Genomic DNA, 8,873 nt, shown 5'->3' with positions numbered 1-8,873 from the left:
CATTTTTTAAAATTAGTATTGTAAACCTCTCAAAAATAACCATTTAGAATCACCTAAAATTCAGTCCACCCAGAGAGTGTGTTTTGGCCCAGAGTTTTTCCCATTAAAATTTATACATGCAAATTTATTTTTTTTAATGAGAGTCTAATTATACACTAAGGTTAGCACATCTCTATTTCAATTATAGCCTGTAAATTAAGTGAATAACAGTCTACTGGTTGTAAAATATTCCACTGTATTTATTTCTCATAATATATTTAAATAATAGCTTATTTTTTGACAGTGAGGCTATTCCCAGTTTTAGTAGGCCATGCTGCAATGGGCATTCTTGTTTATATACCTTCATATACTTGCCTTGTCATTTCAGTCATTTAATACATATTTTCTTCCATAAAGATTGTACAGGTCCCCTATCCAAACTATTATAGCTAAATCTGTTTTACAATTTGTGTTCTATAAAGGTAATAAATTATAACTATTTAGTACAAAATATTCCCAGTAGGCTTTATGTGTGTGTGTGTATGTGGGGGGATAAGGTATTAACAGTTATGTTCAGTGGGATTAAATAGACCATGAGTAGTCCACATCAGATTTTGCTACAAAATTAGTTTGCACTAGGTTGGCAAATTGATGATTTCATATTTTCTTTTCTTCTTGTATATTCAATGATTACAATTTTACTGTAAGGAAGAAAAAAATTAGTTTCCACTGTAGAAGCATTTTTTCCTATTTTCAGAGCTTTTTGTATTTTGGAATTGTAGAGAAAGGATTATTATGGACCTGACTAATTTACATTTCTTTACTTTCTAGTGAAACTAAACTTTTTTCATGGTTTTCTTTGGCCTTTATAATCATTTTGTAAAATGTATGCTCTTAGCCTTTGTCTATTTTTTAATTGGGCAAATAGTATTTAATTATTAGGCTTGACCTTTTATTGATATTTAAGAGCTTTCACGTATTTGTTTGTCAAATATTTCACTACCTATTTTATAATCATGTCTCCCGCATTGTGATTTGTCTTTAATGGTTAACACTTGTACCTTTTTAGCTAAAACAGGATAGAAGTGTGTTTCTGTATGAAGCTTGTCTGTGATATCATATTTGAGAATCCTTCCTAGTTCTAAAAGGATATAATCATTATTCTACATACCTCATACCTTTAGTAGTTTTAGAGGTCTTTATTTCTACATTAATGTCATCAGTGTATCTAAATTTTATTTTGATGTCAGCTTTCTTGCAGGTTTAGCTGAGGGGCACAGCCCATGTGTTCAACAATCTTTCCTTTTTCCCAGATTTTTCTGCCGTCATTGTACATGTGCTTTCATAAGTTTGTAGACCTGCTTCAAGCCACTCTGTCTCCTCTGGTGATCTGCCCAGCTCTTGTGCTTGCAGCACCGTGCTGTTCCTGTTACTGCGTCTTTATTGTCGTATCTGTCAGGGCTGGAGGAGGAGGACGGACGGGTGGAGCACAGGGTCTTTAGAGCAGGGAAACCGTTTAGTCTGATACAAGAAGGACAGACTTGTACCTGTCATGCCTATCTGACATGTACCCATGTCATTACATATTTGTTCAAATGCACAGCCTGATACCACCGAGAGTGAACCCTCATGTAAACTCAGCACTCTGGGTGATGGTGGCATACCCAGGTAAGTAACAAATGTACCGTCTAGGTGGGAGAATGCTGGTCATGCGGGAGGCTGTGCACAGGGCAGGCAGCGGGTGCTTGGGAAATCTCTGTCCTCTCTGCTGAATTTTGCTATGAATATAAGGCTGCTTAAAAAAAAAAAAAACTGAAGGCTATTAAAAACAAAAACTAGACATTACTCCTAAAATCATAGAGCTTATATTCAAAGGGGAAATATAAAAAAGATAAATAGAATACTAAAGGAGATTGCATTTTCCCAAGTTTTGTGTAACAAATAGGTACCAGAGAGCAATGCTTCTCAAAGTGAGATGAAGGACCAATTAAAAAAAAAAAAAAAACAGTTTCCAGTATCTTTCAAGACCAGCAACCTCTCTCTCAACCTCATCTTTAAAAAGCTCTGTATAAGCTATCAGTGCTCTATGCATATTATTTGCCACTAATTTGTAGTGGATTCTTTGTCAAAATGAAGACACTTATTCACGCCGTGCCTTCTGCTCTGAAGAACAATAACAGTCGTGAACTGCCGTGCTGTTCTCTTAAGATTGTTGTCTGTAAGAATAGGCTGAAATGCATTTCTCACAATAGCTCTGATCACAAAATAATCTTGATAGCTCACTGAAGACTCACCAAGGAAAGTCAGAGCTTGGCATTTGAAAGAGCTCTGTCTCATCATCAAGTGCTGCTTTTACTTCTTACCATTTCTTTTTTCTTCAAAGAAACAAAGCTTTTAATCTCTTCCTATTTTCTTTGTGTATGATGAATACAGGAAAGCACCCCCGCTCCCCCGGACTTCTTTGGAATGTGAATAATCAGCGGTTAGCTAGCTTCACTCACTCACTGAATGCTTGGCTACTGCACGTGAAGCCGCTGTACTGTCCCAAATCAGCAAAATTAGGATGCATTCCAGATATTAAGGCTGAAGGACTGGCATTTGGTGGTGTGAACAGTCTTTCTGTGTAAGCGGTATAATGTTTTGTGCAGGAGAAATCCAAACACTCGTTCAAATCCATTTTTCTTGGAGTGATATCTACAATAAAAGCACAATGATCTAGGAGACCTGGACCCTAGTGACACTTCTTCCACTGATCAGGCAGATCTGATCACTTGCCTTAATTTTTCTGAGGCTGAATTTCCTCATCTTTTATAGGAGTGGGTGGACTACTTGATCACTAAGAGCCCTTTCAGCTCTCAAAAAGAAAAAAAAATGGACAGATCCACTGATTTGTTTACAGATTGATTCATTTTCACTCATAACCAATGTATCCATTTATGTAGTTGAAACACTTGTAGTGAGTTGTGTTACATGTCAGTTACTGTGTTACTGCTGCTGCTAAGTCGCTTCAGTTGTGTCCGACTCTGTGCGACCACATAGACGGCAGCCCACCAGGCTCCCCCGTCCCTGGGATTCTCCAGGCAAGAACACTGGAGTGGGTTGCCATTTCCTTCTCCAATGCATGGAAGAGAAAGTGAAGTCACTGAGTCGTGTCCAACTCTCAGCGACCCAATGGACTGCACCCACCAGGCTCCTCCGTCCATGGGATTTTCCAGGAAAGAGCACTGGGGTGGGGTGCCATTGCCTTCTCCGACTGTGTTACTAGTGCTACAAATGAGGTGGTGTGGGAAAGAGAGAGACCCATTCTCCCAAGCCATCATAGTCCCTTCTCGTTGTGGGGCTAGAATTCACTCAAGAAGAGGAAGGGATAAGAGGCAGGGAGGAATGAAGAGAGAGGATTCTCTTGGCATCTCCACGTTTAGTATACATTTATTTAATATGTAGAACAGAGCTTTTCAGCCTCAGCACCATTGATGTGTTTGTTGTGGGCAGCTGTCCTATGTGTTGTAGGTTTGTTTGCAGTATCTCTGGCCTCAGCCTACCAGTTGCCAGCCCCACCCTCTCCAGCCATATGTGACAACCAGCAATGTCCCCAGACATTGCCAAATGTCCCCTAGAGGCAAGGCTGCCCTGATTGAGAATCATTGATTTCGAATCGCTGTGCTGGACACCAAGCAAATAGAGATGAGAGAGACACAGCCTGGCCTGGAGGCATTTGCTCTAGCCTGATGCTTCCAGAGGCTAAATATGCAGCGGGTCAGTGGAGGGTTTCATGGAGGAACCCACTCCCCAAATTTCTAATTCGGTGAGTCCAGGTGGGGATGGAGGGTTTGCATTTCTAAAGCCTGCCCTGCCGCCTTGCTGGTTTGGATGCTGAGGGTCTTCCAGGATCCCACTTTGAGAACTGCTGGGCTTGGGGGTTCCCATCTCCCAGGTGGTGGGTGTCCACTGCAGTTGCAGCCAAGAATACAGATGGTCTCACCCAGTCAGCTAGTGTGTTCTGAGAATCAAAGTATTCTGTGGTTTTTAAATTGAGAATATAGACCTCATATGGGGCTATTTAACCCACAGTAAATCTGAGAGGTCACAGGAGGGAAAACCAGGGGCAGACCTCCTAAGCCAGGACAGTGACAGAAGGGTGCTTAGTGTCAGAATCTTGACTTCATTCTGAATGAACAGATGAATGGGCGGATCAAGGCTTGTCTCAGCACCTAAAGAGTATTTAATTTCAGTTTCCATGGAGTCTAAGCTCCGATCACAAACATGCTTTTACAACCCGGTCATTTCTAAGGTGGGGACATTTGTGGGCCACAAGAAGGGGTGGGTGGCTCACACATCCACCCTCCATCATCAGAGCCCCACCCTGCCTCCTCCTCCTGGCCCCGCCCTTGGCCATCCTGTCTCCTGGTCTGCGGCGGTTACTCCCCCAGCACTGCTGGTCTGCCCGCGCACGCAGGGCTCTGGGTAGGTTATTCTTTACAGAACTGCTAGTTCATCTTTGGACTGAACATCGCTGTTTCCGCCTGCTGTGGTGATACTAACAAGTACTGTATTTTCTTTGAAAATTGTCACACACCCGGGGAAGGAAGTGGGGTGTGGTGTTTGAGGCACTGGGCAGACAGGGGTGTTTTGCTCTTGCCGTACGCAGGAGCAACAGCCCACTTTGCCATCTCTTGCTTTGTCTCTTGATGCTGAGTCTGCATTAACTGGCCACGTCATTTTACTCGCAGGATGAAAGGTGAGAAAGTGAAGTCCAGTCCCTTCTCTAATCCCTTCTAGGCAGAAGTGGGCTACTCCATGCTGAGGTCCCAGGACTCGTTTAGACCCTGTTATGTGTTTCTGTCCAGCACAGGGCTTTATACCTAGTAGGCAGGTTTGCAAATATTGATGGCAAAAAAAAAAAAAAAAAAAAAAAAGCGGCCAGTAGTTTAGGTGAGTTCTAGGACAGGTCAGATAATCCACTGAGTGAGTTATCATCAGCCACTGCTTTCATCAGGGAGAATTTCCAAGGATGCTTCGGGAAAGTTCTATGTGATATAATAGCTACCTTTCCCACCACTGTTGTAAGCATTTCATTTAACGGTTGATTCATTTAATCTTTATGACAACTCTATGAAGCAAGTCTGCTATTTTCTTCATGTTGCAGAAATGGAAAGGTTGTCACACAGAGATGAGGTCCCTTGTGTAAGACTGTGTGGCTGAGGAAAGCTGGATTTTATACCATGGCTGTCTTGTTGACACTCCTGTGGGCTCTTACTGTGTCCCCCCCTCCCTCGTGGCACACAGTCATGTCAAGGAAAAGGGACGCTGCGGCCAGGGGCTTCACCTTGACCATCTCAGTCGAGATGTTCTTTGACCGAGCCCTGAGCCCTGGCTCTGATTGGATGTCTTGCATTCAGGTGGGATGTTTTTCCTGCCTGAGCATCCAGCAGGTGGAAGAACTCTTCCTCTGGTACACTAGGAAGATCCCACAGCATTCTGTGTGTGTCATTAGAGCTACTGGGTTGATAAGATGGTAGAATCACTGAGAAACTCACCTCTCTTCCACCAGCTTTATTGAGGTATAATTGACAATTCAAAATTGGATATGTATTTAAGATGTATGACTTGATTAAACTTGATACAGTGAAATAATCACCACAGTCAATTTAATTCACATATCCATCACCTCACATCATTACCTTTGTCTGTGTGGTGAAGTGTCTTTGTTCTTTTTTTTAATTTTGGGCTGCACCACGCAGTGTGGAGGATCTTAGTTCCCTGACCAGTAATTGAACCCGCGCCCCCTGCAGTAGAAGCAGTCTTAATCGTTGGACCACTTGGGAAGTCCCAAGAGTGTCTTTTAGGAGGAAAATTTGACCTAAATAAACAGACCCATCCTTAAATCCGCTTTCCATATGAGGCAGCATCTGTGGGCTCAGTGAGTGGTCACCCTGCAATGGACAGGAAGGAATGCCAAGGAGACCGAGTTTATACAAAGCAGTGCGTCTTGCTCTGGACTCTGGCTCCAGGAATCATAACCGGTACCAGCCAGCCACCAGTAACAGCAGGGATGGAGAAGACGCAGAGGCGGACAGTACACGCTTCTGACCCCATGGGAAAATCATCCAGCTCAGCAGCTTTGACCTCACTTCCAAAAGAGCTTAAGTTCTGACAAGAAACTTCAATTCCTTTATATTGTTTGTGTGTGCGCTAAGTTGCTCCAGACGTGTTTGACTTTTTGCGATCCTACAGACTAGACCACCAGGCTCCTCTGTCCATGGGATTCTCTAGGCAAGAATCCTGGCATGGGTTGCCATGCCCTCCTTCAGGGGATCTTCCTGACCCAGGGACCAAACCCACATCTCTTGCATTTCCTGCATCGGCAGGCAGGGTCTTTACTGCTAGCGCCCCACTACCCACCCTTTAACCCTTCAAGTTATAGCCAAGGAGTAGAAGGACAGGTCATTAGACCACAGGCTCCAGCAAAAAGAAATGTCAAATTAGTCGCCGAGGTGACTGAGCGAGCAGGCATCCAGGAGGCTGCTGGGAAAGCTTGTCTGACAGCTGTTGTGGGCCCTTTCTAATTAGGGGCTGGTTGAGCAGATGGAAACAATCTATGGGGAACTCTCCAGGCTTTCACTTCCTCCCTGACCTAACCTTGAAGTGATTTTCTAACAAGGAATCATTGACTAATTTGGGTGGAGGCACTGAGCAAGCAAAGCTGGAATCCAGGTTCTGTTGCTCATGAACTATCTGACCTTCAGCTTACCCACTCAGGCCTCAGCTTTCTAATCTGTAGAATGGAGCTAATTATACCTACCTCGTGGGCTTGATGAGAAGGCTGAATAATACAAGCTGTGGAAAGCTTTTCGCAAAATTTTGTGCATTGTAGAAGACCCAATAAATAACCCTCGAGGCATGTGCTTGTATCAAATAGACAATGGCACCCCACTCCAGTACTCTTGCCTGGAAAATCCCATGGACGGAGGAGCCTGGTGGGCTGCAGTCCATGGGGTCGCTGAGTCGGACACGATGGAGAGACTTCACTTTCACTTTTCACTTTCATGCATTGGAGAAGGCAATGGCAACCCACTCCAGCATTCTTGCCTGGAGAATCCCAGGGACCGGGGAGCCTGGTGGGCTGCCGTCTATGGGGTCGCACAGGGTTGGACACGACTGAAGCGACTTAGCAGCATGAGAGATGGAGAAGAAGAAGAAAAAATCAACTTGATGAGTGATAAAAGGCTGGATTGGTAGATATGGCCAAAGCATCCAAGCAGATAGGTTGGTGGTTGTTCACAGGGTCATAGGCAGTGCTGGACGATGGCTGGCCTCCTAGGACTGGCAGGATAATCCTGCCCTGCTTATGGCACAGCAGAGGAGAGTAGAGAAACACAGTCTCTGAAAACTGGCAGATCCCCGAAAAGAGAGGAGGGAGCTGGACTAGGCAAACATTGGTTATTCCTGTAGTTTATCCTTTGGGTAAATCACTCCTCTTCTTGTGGGAAGCAAGAAGGGATCTCTGGATCCCTTCCTCTGCCCACCTCTGGAAGGGCAGAGGTGAGGTCCTTAAAAGAGGAGAAAGGTTGAAGGATGTGCCTGAGTGCAGGTGATGGAGCACACACCTGGAAGGAAGGTATAAACAGAGCCAATGAGATGGATTGTTGGGGTGTGTTCAGAAAACGGGCTGAGTCAATTGGACAGAGACAATTGAATATTCGTGCAATTTGGTCAGAGCAGGGCTTTCATGGGGCTGTCTGTCCATATCACACATTCAAACTAGTGTCAGAATAGTAATAATGCCACACAGGTGCTTTTCCCTAAATTTCAGTGTTTGTTTTATTTCTTCATTTTTTGGCAGGTGAAGGGATGTGTTCTGTTTGCTCAGGCTGCCTCTGTGTCTCATAAAGAAATGTGAGAGCGGTAGGTGTATCTTCATTTGCCAGAATTTGCCTGACATTTACCAAATTTCAGCTGAGCTGATGGATTGGGAACCCACTGAATTTTTTTCTCATTCTCAAGCTTGCTATTGATTCGCTTGTGCTTTCTCTTCTGTTGATACATGTTAAGGTTTTGGTGTTTCTGTGAGACTCTCCGTCTGTCCTTAAGGCTCCTCCAGCTAACCTGTAGCAATACAACTGCTGTCCAGATTTTTGTAAAATCAAGAAGTATGTTCATTCTTACTTGACTTGCTGCAGAGGAAGTGAAGTCTCGACACGTTTTTGCTGACAAGCATTTAGAGAACTTCTCCCGCTTCCTATTCCATGGACTTTCCCCCAAGCCACTTTCGTTATGTGGTGGCAATCCTTCAGGTCAGCATGAAAGTATTTGGTGGGTTTGCATTGTGGCAGGTGAGTCAGTCTAGGTAAGTAGGTCAGGCAGCACCAGGCAGTCAAGAGACCAGAATTCTCCATTTGATACTTGACGGATATAACCTCAAGCACACCTCTGAGACTTGCCCATCTACCTGCCCAAGAGGAATGAGATCGTAGTTAAAGGGGAAAACATTGAGCTGTAAGAGTAAAGATCCTCCACAGGTTTAAAGTACACATTATGACGATATTTCACAGCTGGGCTAGCTAAAGCGCAGAAGGCTGGATGGACACACTGCTAGTTCGTCGTGACGAGTGCTGGCATCATGATTACTCCATTAGGGGAAAATAAGTGCTTTAGAAGAGATACCTGAAGGGCTTTATGAGAGCTCAGTGGCAGGGTGCAGAAGAAGGTCACATAATTCAGCCCAGATAACGCTCCTAAAAGACCATTTCCATTTACTTTCTACCCTTTTCTGGTACACACTAATAATGCTCATAAACTACACTAGGAAGTATTTCAGAGCTGCAATAATAATAACTTTTTCTGAGAGTTGACTGTGTGCCAGCCCTGCTCTCAATGCCTCCCTGTGTTTTCCC

Source organism: Capra hircus, chromosome 13 (genome assembly GCF_001704415.2).
Source record: "Capra hircus breed San Clemente chromosome 13, ASM170441v1, whole genome shotgun sequence".
Lineage (NCBI taxonomy): Eukaryota > Metazoa > Chordata > Mammalia > Artiodactyla > Bovidae > Capra > Capra hircus.
The sequence above is the reverse complement of the archived record's forward strand: the minus strand, read 5'-3'. Positions refer to the sequence as shown.